The following is a 19,127-nucleotide window of genomic DNA, read 5'->3' as shown; positions in this document are numbered from 1 at the left end:
GACAATGTCTCATACTCATGTATACAAAGGGGAGGTTTGCTTCATCGGAATCTAAATATTCCCGTTTGAAATACTTCCAAGTCACAAATATGTATTTGTCTATTATTATCAGGGGGCGGTCGGGTAGCCTAGTGGTTAAAGCGTTCGCTCGTCACGCCGAAGGCCCGGGTTCGATTCCCGACATGGTGTCCCCCGCCGTGATATTGCTGGAATATTGCTAAAAGCGGCGTAAAAACTTACTCACTCACTCACTATTATTATCAGAGGTTCAAACCCACCCACCCTGACTATATCACCCCATCACACTCATCAGTTCAGACAGAGAACATCAGTTTCTGTGTTCCCCTCTTTCCTTACTGGACCGCCTCCGTGGTCTAGTGGTTGAGCCTCCGCCCAGAGGGCGGAAGGTCCGTGGTTCGATTCCCGGCCGCGTCATACCAAAAGACATTAAAAGATGGTACTTGTTGTTACCCTGTCTGGCGCTCGGTATTAAGGGAACTGGTTGGCTCGGAGTCAGTATACTGTGTCTGAGTGGGGCATTCATGTTGAACTGCGGTATGGTATCTCATTGGGCTAACACTATAAATCGGTATCAGTCCGGACTAGTACAAGCAGCCACACACACACACACACATACACACATGCATCCAAGGCTCTATATAAGTGTAATAAAAGTGTGATATTGCTGGAATATTGCTAAAAGCGGCGAAAAACATCACTCACACTGATATATGTTGACAATATATGTTTTAGATGCTAGTATTTCTAGTCGTTGCATCAACATTCTTTTCCGTTATATTATTTAAATTAATCACTAGTAGATCTCTGTGAAGCCCATTTCTGGTGTTCCCCGCCTTGATATTGCTGGAATATTTCTTAAAGCGGCGTAAAACCATACTCACTCACTCACTCACTCACTCACTCACTCACTAATCCCTGAATATAAAACAATGCACAACAAGAAATGCAATTGAAATGGTAAATCATCATGTCTAGTGATGTTTAAGTTCCAAATTGTCTTTAACTTATACATGTCACAGGTGTCTTGACATTGAAGGGTTATCTTATATGAGATATCTTTGCGTTCATTCTTCTGTCACTCACTTGGCATTGCTCTCTTGAAGAACTTTCTTCTTCTCTCTCTCCCACAGCTCCACAGTGTTGTATCGCTGCAACCTGAAACATCCAATCTGAACAGGTGCACATCCAATCTTATCAGGTGAAAATCCAATCTGAACAGATGAACATTCAATCTAATCAGGTGAAAATCCAATCTGAACAGATGAACATTCAATCTAATCAGGTGAAAATCCAATCTGAACAGATACACGTCCAATCTAATCAGGTGAAAATCCAATCTGAACAGATGAACATTCAATCTAACCAGGTGAAAATCCAATCTGAACAGATGCGCATTCAATCTAATCAGGTGAAAATCCAATCTGAACAGATGAACATTCAATCTAATCAGGTGAAAATCCAATCTGAACAGATGCACATCCAATCTAATCAGGTGAAAATCCAATCTGAACAGATGAACATCCAATCTAATCAGGTGAAAATCCAATCTGAACGGATGAACATCAATCTAATCAGGTGAAAATCCAGTCTGAACGGATGAACATTCAATCTTCACAGACAAACATTCAAGCTGAATAGGTAAAATTTCAGTCTGAACAGGTAAACATCCAATTTGAACATGTAAACATTCAAGTTGAATATGTTAACCTCCAATAAGAAAAGGTAAACATCCAAATTTGCCAGATTAACATTCAATTTGAACAGGTATATAACATCCAATTTGAACAGGTATATAATCTGATCAGGTGTACATACAATCTGAACAGGTGAACAATGAAACCTGAAACAGGTAAACATCCAATCTGAACAGGTAAACAGTGACATCCAATCTGAACAGGTAAATATTTAATTGGAATGGAAGAACATCCAAACTTCACAGATTAACATCATCCAGTCTAAACAGGTGAACATCCAGTCTTTAACAGTAGAACATCTAATGTACAAAGGCAAATTGTCTGCTAGACATGTTGAATGCCCTGTAACATTTGTTTTGTTTGTTGTTTTACGACGCACTCAGCAGTATTCCAGCTAGCGGTGGTCTGTAAATAATCGAGTTTGAGCCAGACAATACAGTGACTGACATTATGAGCATCGATCCACGCAATTTGGGATACGATGACATGCGTCAACCAAGTCAGTGAGCCTGACCACCCGATCCCGTTAGTCGCCTTTTACGACAAGCACAGACGCCTTGTACGGCAAGCATGGGTTGCTGAAGACCTATTCTACCCCGGATCTTCACTGGTTTGTCCTGTAACAAACTGTGTTGTGAAAAGATGTCTTTTCAAAAATGTGAGCGGAAAGCTAGCCTGTCCAAAAAAATTTTTTTTAAATCCTGGAACAGAAAATTAGTTTGTTCAGTTTCCCATACTCTGATATCTTGTCATTCTTCTCTGCGATGAGGTTCTCCATGTACGCCAGCTTGCCGAGGGAGGTCTTCAGTTCAACGTGCTCGATGCTGTGACTCTGCACCTCATCCAGGTACTTCCCCTCCGACACAGACAGTTGACCTGTATCAGTCATAATTAATTACTATTGTGAATATGATTTAAAGAAATGTTAACAATAACAACAAGCAATATCACTCACTATGCAAAACACCAAGAATGGACTCCTGACAAACCTAACCACAACCGTAAGGATTGCGACACTGTGATCATACAATACACACCGTAGCAAGCACTAGTGACAAGCCTAACCACAACCGTAAGGATTGCGACATTGTGACCATACAATACACATCATGGCAAGCACAAGTGACAAGCCTAACCACAACCGTAAGGATTGCGACATTGTGACCATACAATACACACCGTAGCAAGCACAAGTGACAAGCCTAACCACAAGGATTCCAGATTTGCACAGATCCCAGCAACCCATGATTGTCATATGAGGCGACAATATCTATCAGATGGTCAGACTTGGTGACTTGGCTCTGTACACCTGTAGGATGTTATCAATCACTGGTTTATCTGGTCTAGACTCAATTACTTACAAGTTGATTTCATACAGCTGGGATATTGCTGAGTGCAGCATAACAACTAATGAACTATTAAAAGTCTCACTTTCTAGGGAGCGTTTCTCATCCTTCATTTTCCTGAAAGTGTCTTCATAATCCTGAAATATATCAAATTCAAAAAATGTATTGGCATTTGATTAGTTCACCAAGCATACTTTTTGCGTTTATGTTTCAATAGATCGAAACGCCACGCCGACCAATGGACAACTGTTTCCTGATAACCACATTACAGAACGGAAAGGGCCTGTGTTGTTCGTATTGGGTTTTTTTGTGTGTTAAATGAATAAAAAAAGCTGTCTGTGAAGTTATTATTGTTGACGCATTTATTCATAAGAATTGGCTTCAATATGTTTTTTGTTGTTTATGGAGTTCTAAACGTGAAAATCAGAGTGCTGTGTGGATGTTCCCAAGTATGCACGCCGTAACCTACACCTCCTTAAACACAAAGAATATTGAAGTCAATTCTCACTTGTGTGTAAAATTTCCATGTTCTGTCCTGCAATCAAACCACACACATTCTGATATGATGAGGTCAAACACTTGTATTAGCTATCCGTGTGAACTTTACTATCAGCGTAGGGGTTTTAAATTCTTGGTGAGTGAGCGAAACATTTTGAGTGATTGAGTAAGTATGGTTTTAAGCCGCTTTTAGCAATATTCCTTCAACATCATAACGGGGGGACACCAGAGTGAGTGAGTATGGTTTTATGCCGCTTTTAGCAATATCCCTGCAACATCTTGGCGGGGGACACCAGTAAAGTGCACTTTCTAGGGAACATTTGTGTCTTGTGTTTCGAAATTTTCGAACTAAGTTTGACAAAAGCTGACATGATATAGTCGGAATCGTACAATCGTTCTATTGGACAAAGAAAAGGTTTTGTCGCTTTTTTATGTACTATTAATATACAAAATGCAAAATAAGGGTTTGGGTGATCCTGGCACAGTCAGGCTTGTTAGGCTCATCATCAGCTCAGGGCCCTTGCCCCCTCAGCAGGCAACCCTAGACAGCGAATGGGACCTCCCAGGAAGCGCTGCCTAGCCAAACCCACCCAGAACTTTTTGGAGAATGTGAAGACTCCCCTTCACAGCATCTCCCCGAGGCAAGAGAGATAACTGACTTTAAAAGTCCAGTTTCCACCCTTGCCAAACTTGGCTGGAATTCCTGGGCTCGATCGTAGCGCCACCAGTGGTTATTACGAGTTATGTCCCTTCTAAGCCGCTCCTATGGGCCAATCAGATTCCATCACTTGCATTTATTTCAAACAAAACGGTGGCGCCCAGTCAAGAAGATATGGTCGATCATCTACATTGTCATAAAACGGGTCTTACATCGGGAGGGGCATCAAATCACGCGAACACCTTGATTAAAAACATGAAAAGGTTTGGAAAATATCTGCTGACAACGAGTTGGCGGTGCACATGCTTTGCAAATCCTGCAATCGACCGAAATCTGCACGACACTTCACGAAACAGATTTCGATTTCATTGCGGGATTTTGATTGGACTATGCATAGACTCGTTAGTCCAGCCAAAATGTAACTCCATAATACCAGCCTAGTTCGGCAAAGTTGGAAACTAGACTTTTTTTATAGTCATTTAACTCTCTTGCCTCGGGAAGATGCATCACTGCAGCCTTCTGCATTAGTAGTAGTAGTAGTAGTAGTCGTAGTAGTAGTAGTAGTAAGAATACAGTGAAGCTGATAGGTTTAGAAAGCTGACACTTGACACCAACTTAGATTTTACTTGAGTGGTCAAAGTTCACTCTGGACTTACCTGATGTGATTTGTCAGATCTTTAATGAGTGTAATTGTATCTGAGTACAAGATGTGATTGTGATAAGATTAATGAGCCTGAAGTGCACCTGTAACTTGGTGTAGATGGATTGCTCGGCCCCGGACAGCATGCTGAGCAGGTCAAGGAGAAGCTTAGCCGGGTCGGTGTTCTCAGACGCAGTGAACTCCCCACCACAGTAGTCATGGCACTGATCATACAGGTACTTGGCCCTGATGTCCCGCCACACACCCTTGTCCTGGGGGAAAACAGTAAAAGTTAACCTTGTCCTGGGGGAAAACAGTGAGTGTTAAGCTTGTCCTGGGGGAAAACAGTAAAAGTTAACCATGTCCTGGGGTAAAACAGTAAAAGTTAACCTTGTCCTGGGGGAAAAGAGTAAGTTTTAACCTTGTCCTTGGGTAAAAAGTAAGTGTTAACCTTGTCCTGGGGGAAAACAGTAAGTGTTAACCTTGTCCTGGGGGAAAACAATAAGTGTTAACCATGTCCTGGGGGAAAACAAAAAGTGTTAACCTTGTCCCGGGGTAAAACATTAAGTCTTAACCTTGTCCTGGGGGAAAACAATAAGTGTTAACCTTGTCTCGGGGTAAAACGGTAAGTCTTAACCTTGTCCTGTGGTAAAACAGTAAGTGTTAATCTTGTCCTGGGGTAAAACAATAAGTGTTAACCATGTCCTGGGGGAAAACAATAGGTGTTAACCATGTTCTGGGGTTAAACAATAAGTGTTAACCTTGTCCTGAGGGAAAACAATAAGTGTTAACCATGCCCTGGGATAAAACAATAAGTGTTAACCATGTCCTGGGGGGAAAACAGTAAGTGTTAACCTTGTCCTGGGGGAAACATATACATTATTCACTTTCCTCAAGGAAAACATATATAGTATTTACCTTGTCCTGGGGTAAAACAATAAGTGTTAATCTTGTCCTGGGGTAAACATTTACATTATTCATTTTCCTCGAGGGATATATTTACAGACCGTCGTCATATAATTGAAATATTGCTGAGGTTGGCGTGTAAAACATACAAACAAACAAACAAACAAAGGAAGGCCCAAAGTGATACACGTATATATGTCCTACCTTGTATTACCATAATACAAATAGTTCCAATCAATTTCTATTGGTGACACTAGTACTGTCCAAATGACCCGAAATAGACCTGATTAAAGTCTATCCCATCAATTATCCTATCCTCTATCCTACCAGTGTTGGCTGTACTGACCACTTTAACCATCTTGTCCAGGACCTCCTTGTAGCCGAAGTAGTCGCCATGTTGGAAGGGCTGATTCAGGATCTTGACGAAGATGTCCAGCACGCTGTTGATGGCGCCGCGGACCTCCTCCAGGTTGTTGCTGCTGAACACCAAGCGGTTCATCTTGTCCTGACGCTAAGGGGAGACAACCAGACAACTCTACACAATACGATTCATCTTGTCCTGACGCTAAGGGGAGACAACCAGACAACTCTACACAATACGGTTGATCTTGTCCTGACCCTAAGGGGAGACAACCAGACAACTATACACAATGTGGTTCATCTTGTCCTGACGCTAAGGGGAGACAACCAGACAACTATACACAATGCGGTTCATCTTGTCCTGACGCTAAGGGGAGACAACCAGACAACTATACACAATGCGGTTCATCTTGTCCTGACGCTAAGGGGAGACAACCAGACAACTATACACAATACGGTTGATCTTGTCCTGACCCTAAGGGGAGACAACCAGACAACTATACACAATGTGGTTCATCTTGTCCTCACGCTAAGGGGAGACAACCAGACAACTCTACACACTGCGGTTCATCTTGTCCTGACGCTAAGGGGAGACAACCAGACAACTATACACAATGCGGTTCATCTTGTCCTGACGCTAAGGGGAGACAACCAGACAACTCTACACAATACGGTTGATCTTGTCCTGACCCTAAGGGGAGACAACCAGACAACTATACACAATGTGGTTCATCTTGTCCTCACGCTAAGGGGAGACAGCCAGACAACTCTACACAATGCGATTCATCTTGTCCTGACACTAAGGGGAGACAACCAGATAACTATACACAATACTGTTTATCTTGTCCTGATATCAAGGGGAGACAACCAGGCAACTCTACACGATACTGTTCACCTTGTCCTGATGCTCAGGGGAGACAACCAGACAACTCTACACAATGCAGTTAATCTTGTCCTGACGCTAAGGGGAGACAACCAGACAACTCTACACAATGCGTTTCATCTTGTCCTGACGCTTAGGTGTGTTTCCTGACAAAAACTTACGTCACAACTTATATAAATGAAATGAAAATATGAAATTAAATGGTGCTTTAATCATTTTAACACACGCACACACTTCGACGTGAAGAAACATAAATCAATAATGATATAACCTGGTGAAGTCATCAGATCACACAGAATATGCAGAAAGGCGTCAAATGTTTATTTGTAAACGAGACTACAGACAGCAAGATAACTCTACAGCATAGGGGTCATCTTGTGCTGACACTAAGGGGAGACAACCAGACAACAATCTCTAAAACTCTAGCAGTGATGAGGGATTTATCTGCGATGCCAAACTTAATGCCCTTGTCAAGATAATTGTGGGGATAAATATTATTTTGTTCAAAATTGGAGGTTTTTTGTATTCATGTGGCCATGTCTATTGGCATTCTGTGAGCAATTTAAGAAGCCATCACTTGAAGTGTGAATGCCATTGGCCTTACCGTTTCAGAGGAGATGTTGGAAATGGAAAACTTAACTTTTAATGGACAGATAACATGACACATCAGGTGCTAATGGTTGAATAAATATTTAGTAAATCCAATCACCAAAAGCTTGGCTCATCTCATTTTCTAGAAAGTTCATGATATGTGGGGGCGGCGGTATAGCCTAGGTGTTCGTTCGTCACGCCGAAGACCTCGGTTCGATTCCCCACATGGGTGCAATGTGTGAAGCCCATTTCTGGTGTCCCCCGCCGTGATATTGCTGGACTATTGCTAGATGCGGCGTAAAACCATACTCACCCACTCATAATTTGTGACTCAGGATCTACATTCATACACTGTTGTAACAGACATAATTTACCAGGTTATCACAATATGCCACCCTCGTGTATTGATACATACATCGCTATACTAGGATACACATTATGATACATCTTGTGATACATAATGTGCGCAATTTCAGCATGAACTTTTCCATGTTCAATGTGAACTGGCTAACAAAAGGTTGTTGTTATCAGTAAATCTGTTTTACTCGCATCGACTTTGATTTCGGCTCACTTAAATAATATCAGGCAATAAGATTCAGCATTGTATTTCCTCGTCATCTTTTAGGTCACGACAGCCATTGCAATATCAGTCCGGGTTATTGAAAACCTTCAAGAATATTAGTGAGTGAGTTAGTTGGGTTTAACGCCGCTTTTAACAGTATTCCAGTTATATCACGGCGTGTCAGCTTAATGTGGGAGGAAAGTCCGAAGTGATGCAGGTCTCAGACGTTTACCACTTCGGTGAAACCCACGAGCACGGGTATGGTGCTGGCAAACCTAGAGACATAATCGGGGCGAACCGGGATTCTCAAGAATATTACTTACGAAAACTGGTACAGAATTAAGACATGAATTAAGACATGATTAAGACATGAATCAATACATGAATTAAGACATGAATTCAGACATGAATCAATACATGATTCCGTGTTTAATCAGTTGTAATGTTTTTTATCCATCACTGAATGACTACATCCTATATAATATCATGGTAAACTCACCTCCGTAATGACTTGTGACATTATCCCTGGTTGTGTGTGATCTCAAGCACCAGCAAGCACTGCACCTACTCTAGACGGTCTGGGAGTCTAGCTGCTCATGCTACCGGCATGCAATGTGAGCTTGGTTGGGGATGAAAGATTAACGTCAGCTGAAACTAAACATGCAAACAACTAGACAATATCAGAAAATAAAATCGTGGCATTCCACAAAAAGACATCCCGTTTAATCAATTTAAAAAAGGCATTAATTCAGAACACAGCTTGTCTCAGTTGATTGGCTGAATTATCTGATGAATGATAACATGTCTTTCAAAATACAATCCATCCAATCTTATTTTTCATTATTTTTTAAGAATTCTTGAGGGGTATATTCTATAACATGACTTAAATTCAACAACTTACACAATTTAACAATTATAATTACAATAATCCTACTAAATAAATTGATATCATAGATTTGGAAAATATAATGTAAACAATACGTCATTTCTCTTTTTAAAAAAGACATAAGCACTTTGTAACTACCATATCTGTGTATACCATCCAGCCTTCAGACAAGGTGCAACAGAGTTCTTCAAACAAAACAATCACGTTATTCCGCCAGTAAACTGCCTGAATTGATTGAATCACAAGCCAACACAGCAAGTGTATAATCTCTCCAGAGACAAATGTTCTTGCCCAACGGCGGGGATTGTATTAATAATGGATTGCAATCAGGCAATTTTCTTCCATCATGCTAACACAATCCCTGAGGAGAACAATGATTACCTTAATTGCACCACCTTCTCAGCAATAACAGTGGCACTACCTGGCTCGTAACAGTGCTTCAGGTGAACAAATACGCTTGCCCACTGGTCGTATACAAGTGAAATTACAAGTGGACTAGTAGTTTTATGTTAGTGCTTGAGTAAGTTTATGTTGCTTTATGCCACAGTAGGAATATTTTCCAGCTACATGACGTCAACCTGTATACGATACAGTCTCCGACAAACTAGTGGTTGACAGCATGAGCACTCAATGCCATTAGGGCATGATGACATACAGTCAGGTTGGTTGGTTGGTTGGTTGTTTAACGCCGCACTCAGCAATATTCCAGCTATATGATGGTGGTCTGTAAATAATCGAGTCTGGACCAGACAATCCAGTGATTAATATCATTGAGCATTGATGAACGCAATTGGGATCGATGACATGCATCAACCAAGTCAGCGAGCCTGACCACCCGATCCCGCTAGTCGCCTTTTACGACAAGCATAGTCACCTTTTACGGCAAGCGTGGGTTGCTGAAGACCTCAGAATACTGCTGAGTGCAACGTTAAACAACAAGCCAACCAGCCAGACTAAATTGATGTGCATATGTATTTTTGTTGTATATAGATGTGTGTATAAAATAAATTGATTTACATTTGTGTTTGTGTTTGGCTGATTAAGGTTTGCATGAAGTGATGCTGCCTTAGTGTAGTTTCAGAGATGACCGGGGCGGTCGGGTAGCCTAGTGGTTAAAGCGTTCGCTCGTCACACCGAAGACCCGGGTTCGATTCCGAACATGGGTAGAATGTGTGAAGCCCATTTCTGGTGTCCCCCGCCGTGATATTGCTGGAATATTGCTAAAAGCGGCGTAAAACCATACTTGCTCACTTGTTCAGAGATGACCACACCCACTGCTTCCTTATCTTAAACAAGCGCGCCGCGATATTGACGGAATAATGCTAAAAGAGGCGTAAAACAATACTCACTCACTCACTCACTAAAACAAGCGGCTTATCGCTGTGGTGAGTGAGTGAATAGCTATTTAGCTATTTTCCAGCAATGTCACGGCGGGGGGACACCAGAAATGGGCTTGACACATTGTACCCATGTCGGGAATCGAACCCGGGTCTTCGGAGTGACGAGCCCGAACACTTTAACCACTAGGCTACCCGACCGCCCCCTTACCGCTGTGGGCACAGTTCTTTACTACAGACTTAAGAAATGTACTACTGTCGCTGCTAATGAAAACAACATTTCTGGAACTAAAAATATATTCATGCATAATTTAAGATTTGTTACTTTACTGTGCCTCTTCATCATTTCGCTTTGATCCCTGGGTCCAGGTTAGCTAATAAGTACACTACATGCACTAAAACGGAAACTAACTTAAGTACAGAAAGCATGCTGTTGGGGAAGGTTCTCGCCTGATCCGGTCACGTGATTACTACCTAAACTGAACCACTAGATCTCGTCAAATTACCAAGTTGGGATCATTTCATCGTCTCGGCTTCGTGTTGCCACCCCCTTATCCCGAGAAAGTGGGGAAATACTTGATTAATACTCTGCAAGCAGCAGTAATAGTGCAATCATTAGCCAGACAGCTGATGAAATATGTACTTAGTCAGAAGCACCAAGTAATCACACAGCCAATGCGCCCCAATCATAGCCACTGACACCACATGGAAGAATCCAGTTTTATTAAGACTTTTACAAATCTTAGGGAATACATTTTACCGTATTGGTTTGCGGATTCTGCTGATCCCCCAAAAGTATTTTAAATATTAAAATCTGGAAAGCACAATTTATTGTTTTATTGATTTGATTTCTTTTGCATACGATGTGTTATATTGTAAGCAATATGTTACAGTAGGTTAAACAAGAATACAAGCTTCATTAATCATGCCGCATGCAGTATCAATTAAGCTTGTTTATCATACGTCCATGTCAGAATGGTTGGTTGGTTGGTTTGTTGTTTAACGCCGCACTCAGCTATATGACGGCGGTCTGTAAATAATCGAGTCTGGACCAGACAATCCAGTGATTAATATCATGAGCATCTATCCACGCAATTGGGATCGATGACATGCATCAACCAAGTCAGCGAGCCTGACCACCCGATCCTGTTAGTCGCCTTTTTCGACAAGCATAGTCACCTTTTACGGCAAGCATGGGATGCTGAAGACCTATTCTTCCCCGGAATCTTTACGGGTTCCATGTCAGAATGATGGAATCTGATTGGTCCACGTGATCTTGATAAAAAACTGTGAATCACGCCTGGGAGGGAAATAAATTTCTCAGCGGGTGAAGAAATCACTTATGGCCCGCCACGAACAAGTCAGACTGCATGTGGATTTCTGAGAGGTAGACTAAATCCCTTATAAACCGCTTTGATGCAAAAAGCCGCAAGCTTTTTCCGAGTCAATGAAAGTCACGTGACATAGCATGAGTTAACTCAGCTCAATCGAACATATGTTTTATATCAAATTTGAATTTGTATTAAAAAAATTCAAATGTGGTGTCCCCCGCCGTGATATTGCTGGAATATTGCCTAAAGCGGCGTAAAACCATATTCACTCACTCACTCACCCACTTTTCCAATGTCACATTAAAACATGTCGATAAAAACTCGTTGTAGCAGGATCACTGGGGGTACGTGGGGTGTTATGCGTCCCTCGTTAGGTTTTTTACCACGGGCCGTCATGGTATTCTAATTGCATGATCGATGTCATTGATCTCAATCACTGGATTGTCTGGTCCAGACTCGATTATTTACAGACCGCCGTCATATAGCTGGGATATTGTACGGCGTTAAAAACAAACAAACAAACACAAATGGCCAGTATATATCGTCTTTACCAGACTTTAGCGCTCCATGAATCAACCCTTTCCACGGCAAATAACAACTACATATTAGAGCACGAGGACTTGGTGTCTATTGTCCGTCTGCTGCAATATATTACCGATGAAATGAAAAAAAAAAGATATAAATCCAAAAGTAACAATTCGTCTTAAATGGCATTAAAATTGTTTACTTTTCCATACCAACTTGTTACCATAATTTCAGATATTTTTATAAAGTAAAGAAAAAGTTGTTTAACAAACACACATGCAGTTGTCTGCACTGTAAACTGAACAGCCCTACATTTGCACGTGAAATTCGCGCGTTTTTGGCCAACCCACTACTGTTTGTTTGTTTGTTTGTTTGTTGTTTAACGCCGCACTCAGCAATATTCAAGCTATATGACGGCGGTCTGTAAATAATCAAGTCTGGACCAGACACTCCAGTCATTGACATCACGAGCATCGATTCACGCAATTGGGATACGATGACATGCATCAACCATGTCAGCGAGCCTGACCACGCGATCCCGTTAGTCGCCTCTTACGGAAAACATAGTCGCCTTTTACGGCAAGCATGGGTTGCTGATGACCTATTCTACCCCGATCTTCACGGGCCGTCTTTTCTGTAATGAAATCATGTCAAATGAAAAGTCTAAATCAGAAGCGTATCTTTCTGTAATAGTTATTAAACGGATTATACAATGAGAATCTGTAAAATATTATCAAAGCAATGTAAGTGATGTTCTTGGTATTGCTATCCATCTAATTTCAAATGCAAATGATAAAATAAACAGAACGAGCTCAAAGTACCATTACAATACGGTACATGATGAAACACCTTGGTATTTCACGTCATGATAATTGCATGCCGGAGAGGGTTTAGACCGGAATTAAAGCTTCATATTGTTGGTTTGGTTTGTTGTTGTTTAACGCCGCACTCAGCAATATTCCAGCTATATGACGGGGGTCTGTAAATAATCGAGTCTGGACCAGACAATTCAGTGATTGATTTCATGATCATCGATCCACGCAATTTGGATCGATGACATGCATCAACCAAGTCAGCGAGCCTGACCACCCGATCCTGTTAGTCGCCTTTCACGACAAGCATAGCCGCCTTTTACGGCAATCATGGGTTGTTGAAGACCTATTCTACCCCGGAATCTTCACGGGTCGCTTCATATTGTAAAAGAGATGGTTTAGATCATGCAACTGTCACGCAAATTATTATTTGAATAGACAGTAACAGTGACAGTGACAATGAAAATATTTCAGAATAGAAGTTCTGAGACTACCCCTGTGTTCCGCGATGCCCCATAGCTGTTATATTTATTGCGCAGAATCCATTGTACCAAAAGACATTGAAACACAACAATTACTTGATAGTTTGTTAAACAACTTTTTCTCAACTTCATGACAGTGGCTGAAATTATGTTGACGAGTTGGTATGGGCAAATCATGTCATTTTAGACAAATGGTTGTTTTCGAATTTCATCAGTGCGATTGTGCAGCAAAAGGACTGTAATGGTTGACAGAGCCAGAGGCGCGAAATGCCCAGGACTCAAAAAACAAACCATTTCAAAGATTAGACACCATATTCCGAATGCTCTAACCTATTTAAACCATGGCCAATATTCAAAAGAACCTCAGTACCTTGAATATTTAAACACCATTGTTCAAATAACCGAATTTTAAAAGACGTTCAAGAACCCCATGCTTATCTTTGAAAACACAGCGTGATAGATAAATGTGCTCGAACTGGTCCTGCATGAATTGTATACATGCCCCAAACATGCATTTCATAACCCGAGTCGCCAAAGAGCGAGGTGCACGTGTTCCCTGATCCTTTCGCACGTGCACCTCGCTCTTTGGCGACTCGGGTTATGAAATGCATGTTTTGGGCATGTATACAATTCATGCAGGACCAGTTCGAGCACATTTATCTATCACTTAATATTACTTCTCCGTGTTGATGGATCTGTCAAGCATAGCCCTGATCAAAATAAGAGTAATGTCTTTTGTGGAGGTAGAATTAAGTTCCGTCGTTGTAATTCGGTGTTTAATTTACAGTTCAGTTAGTTTATGTGCGATCAAAGAAGAACCATGATTTCAACAGTAGCCAAACTGACCTCTTTACTCCAAAATCTTCAGTCAGTAGATCTATGACGTTGTTGAAACACACACTGGAGGATGGCTGTCCAGGGAATGAAACGACGCCGACGCTAAAAGTTGCCAGACTGACTTTAACCGTGGTCTGTTTAATCACTTCGCTTGACTGACAAAGTGCCACTCACTGATCATGGCATATGTATAACCGGGATATTATTTATAAAGATCTGTAAAGATCATCTGAGATTAAGCAATACAACAATAATGGAACTAGTAGGTTGGAAAATAGTTTTAGCGACCAACCAGCGGTCTTTATAAGAGATTAACCTTTCCTCACAGAGAAGGTTATGTAAACCTGTTGTTGCTGAAAACAGACGATTATTCAATTCTGATTTCTGCCCAACCTATTTTGATTTGTTATAGTTTTATATCTAATGTGTGTAGCCTTTTCACACTGATCTAGCGAGAATATATATGATTCGTTCGATAGAAGTTGACGGATGACAAAGTAGACACAATTTATGGATAACAACTCCGTTCATACTGTAAAGGCACTGTTAAAGAACTTGTTATCCATAACTTGTGTCTACTTTGAGAATATATATATATATTTAACATAAAAGGAGCACCTGAAAATCTTTAAATCCACAATAAATGGACAGTTTAGGTAGGAAAATATTGTCTTTATTTAAGATCTTGCGAGAACTGTTAAAATGTATCGGATAAAATATGTGTTTCGTAATAATTGACTTTTTTCGGAATTATTCGGAATTGTTTTTCGGAGTTATATACAGAATGTTAAATAATGGCTTTATGTTTGTGGTTGAGAAGTCTCAATGGATATTGCGGTCAAATTCAGTTTATTGGTATCATCGTATCCCGATTAAGTAGGATTTCTTCATGATATCAATCACTGGTTTGTCTGGTCCAGACCGTCAGGCCGCCGTCATACAGCTGAAGTATTCAAGAGTGCGGCGTTAAACGACAAAATGAAATATCTTGGTCATTAGAACAAGTTAAAACAAGAAGAGTCTTCAATACATCGTCCTGTAGGCTTACAATTGTAAATAAAGAATATTTTATTTCTGTGAATTCAAAACATTGGGCACCATCTGAATTAGCCTAATACAGTATCACAGTTTCGTGGAAAAAAATGAAAGTCCGACAACTGGTAGTCTAGATCACGTACTTTGTGTACCCCTCTGACAAGTGTATATTTGGGATAACACTTTCTTTGTAAAGTAGAGATTCTTGTACTTTTGGGGTTGAGTCCCGTCCGGTTCTAAGCCTAACCATGGGGGCCGTGCCAGTTTACACTTCACAGAGGGGTACACAAAGTACGTGATCTAGACTACCAGTTTTCATTTTTGTGGCTGAGTGGGTTAGATGGTTGGCGGCATGGTCATGCTTCAGAATGTACGGGGAGAGCAGATGTTACATAAAATGGGGGGGGGGGGGGGGGGCAGCAATGTATGATGTAGTCCGAAAACCAAATGATATTTTCTTTTTCAAATGAAGGCATCTCTATTGTAAACATGTCCTATTGTTCTCCAATCGGGTGAAATCTCGATTGATGTAAATTCAATTGACAACTGTTTTCTTTATGTTTAAGTGGATCGAACTTGCAGCCTTCTTTTCTGTGGACCGCCTCTGTGGTCTAGTGGTAGAGCGACCGCCCGGAGAGCGGAAAGTCAGGGGTTCGATCCCCGGCCGCGTCATACCAAAAGACGTTAAAAGATGGTACTTGTTGTTACCCTGTCTGGCGCTTGGCATAAAGGCGCTAAAACAAGGACAAAAGTGACTTGGGGTTAACGCCGCTTTTAACAGTATTCCAGTTATATCGTGGTGTGTCAGCTTAATGTGTGAGGAAAGCCTGAAGTGATGCAGGCCTCAGACGTTTACCACTTCGGTGAAACCCACGAGCACGGGTATGGTGCTGACAAACCTGGAAACATAATCGGGGCGAACTGGGATTCGAACCCACAATCATAGGTTTCTGGCATGCCCAAGGGACACAACTCTGCACAGCGAATTGCGGCGCTTTAGACGACTGGGCAACCCGTGCCCCCTCATCCATGAGAGAAGCCAGACATCCCGACTTACCATGTAGTGTGTCCCGAAAATATTGTGTAATATGAGGATTTGTTTTCACTTTGACGTAAGCAACTGATATGCAGGGACAAGAATAACATGCTATTATTCCCCAGTACTGCATACACTATCCTATAATCCAGCTGCCACAATTGTGTAATGTTGCCTCAGAAACAGTATCCCGTGAAGATCCGGGTCAGCGTAGGTAAACTACAAGCGAAAATTGTATTGTACATGATGTTACGTGTCGGTTCCCAAATTGAAACAATATGTTAACCCAGAAATCTGAGTGTGTGAGTGAATATTGCTTAATGCCGCATCAGCAATTTTGCAGCTATTCGCGGCGAGACCAGAAATCTGAACTTAAAAGAACATAGTGTGAAACGAACAAACAACCAACAGACCCGTGAAGATCCTGGGTAGAATAGGTCTTCAGCAACCCATGCTTGCTGTAAAAGGCGAGGATGCTTGTCGTAAGAGGGGACTAACGGGACCGGGTGGTCTCCTTTCAATTCCACGACCATATAGGGGCAACGCAGTTCTCAGATAGAAGTGAGTGAGTATGGTTTTACGCTGCTTTTAGCAATATTCCAGCAATATCACGGCTGGGGACACCAGAAATGGGCTTCACACATTGTACCCATATCGGGAATCGAACCCGGGTCTTTGGCGTGACGAGCGAACGCTTTAACCACTAGGCTACCCGACCGCCCATCTCAGATAGAAACATACATCAACAGGGACATTGGGAAAGTTGGTATTGTGGGCCCCTTTTCAGACATTGCGATATAACTGGAATACTGTTAAAAGCAGCGTTAAACCAAACTCACTCAATCACTCACTCCCTCGAGGATATCAATGTCCAGGTCTGCTGACCCTACCACTATTTGGCCTTACCTTTACTTTTACGTCTCCTTATTACTTTCAATTGGGTGAGTGAGTTGGGTTTAACGCCGCTTTTAACAGTATTCCAGTTATATTGCCGCGTGTCAGCTTAATGTGGGAGGAAAGCCCTGAAGTGATGCAGGTCTTAGACGTTTACCACTTCAGTGAAACCCACGAGCACGGGTATGATGCTGACAAACCTAGAAACATAATTGGGACGAACTGGGATTCGAAACCCACAATCATAGGTTTCTGTCATGCCCAAGGGACGCAACTCTGCACAGCGAAACGCGGTGCCTTAGACGACTGGGCCACCTATGGCCCCCTATTACCTTCAAAATAATTTACAACATGCACACATAATACACCACTCTCCCGTTGTGGTGTTTAGGGTTTAGCATGCGGTTTAATTTTTTACAAAAACATATAAAACTATAAAAATGTTGGGAGTTCCTTACTTGTCTTACAACCTTATCTTGACATTTAATGTTTTGTCTTGTGTTCTGGTTGTATATTTTGTCTCCATTGAGTGAGTGAGTTGGGTTTAATGCCGCTTTTAACAGTATTCCAGTTATATCACGGGGTGTCACTTTCATGTGGGAGGAAAGCCTGAAGTTATGCAGGTCTCAGACGTTTACCACTTTGGTGAAACCCACGAGAGGGTATGGTGCTGACAAACCTAGAAACATAACCGGGGCGAACCGGGATTCGAACCCACAATCATAAGTTTCTGGTGTGCCCAAAGGGACGCAACTCTGCACAGCGAATCGCGGCGCCTTAGACGACTGGACACCCATTGTCTACATTGATGGTCAAGACTTATCAAGCTCTTGTTGGAGCTTATTGTTTTTATGACCAGCCTTATAGGCTTATACAAAATATATATATAACTCACCAACAAAAGAAAAGTGAACTATAGAAACACATAGAGAAGTATGTACATTAAGAAGAGATGTTTCCAATGTGTACCACTTAATGACAAAACTGACAATCAGTCAAGTGTTACTACACGGAGACTTTATTCTTATCATGATACGCTGCACGTGACTTTCAAACTTGACACGCTTATCCTGCACGAGACAAATGGTGCATCTCGAGTCATGGGTCTATGACGTCACATGTGATGGGTTCTAATACTTCTTGAATATGGGTAATTCCTCATATATTAACCAACATGTATGGTATCTTTTGTCGGTGAGTATACATACATACAGACTTTTACACTTAATGTACTCTTTGCGACCAAATAAAGTTTTTTATATAATAAACTATGTAGTTTTGTCACAGGAGGGTAAATTACTTTCATTAACAACCAAACCCGACTTGTTGGCTGACCGAAGGTACAAATCAACTAAATCAAAGTTTTTCTGATAATAACACATTATCTAATGGAAGCGTTTTTTTTTGCTGCCATGACGAAAACTATGTATTTCAAATTTGGGACAGAATACTCATCAAGGAAAGTATTCAAACCTGGAGATTCATAGCAGGGCTTCAAATCCAAGGTAACAACATTTTTCAATTAATCAGAATACAGAACACATTCCCAATCATTTTACAATGTCGTTTAATTCAATCTTGTCCAAAATGTTCAAAAGGCCAATGAAATCGACCATTTATTTTCACTGTCATGCTTATTCCTCTAAATCAACACACACATAATAAATTAAGCATCTTCCCAAGGCAAGGGAGTTAACTGACTATAAAAGTGAGGGTTCCACCCTTGTCGAACTTGGTTGGAATTATGGACGTCTAATTTGGCTCGACTAATCGTGTAACGAAATCGACACTCA

Source organism: Haliotis cracherodii, unplaced genomic scaffold (assembly GCF_022045235.1).
Source record: "Haliotis cracherodii isolate W230 unplaced genomic scaffold, xgHalCrac1.p SCAF_7, whole genome shotgun sequence".
Lineage (NCBI taxonomy): Eukaryota > Metazoa > Mollusca > Gastropoda > Lepetellida > Haliotidae > Haliotis > Haliotis cracherodii.
This window is presented reverse-complemented; position numbering follows the sequence as displayed.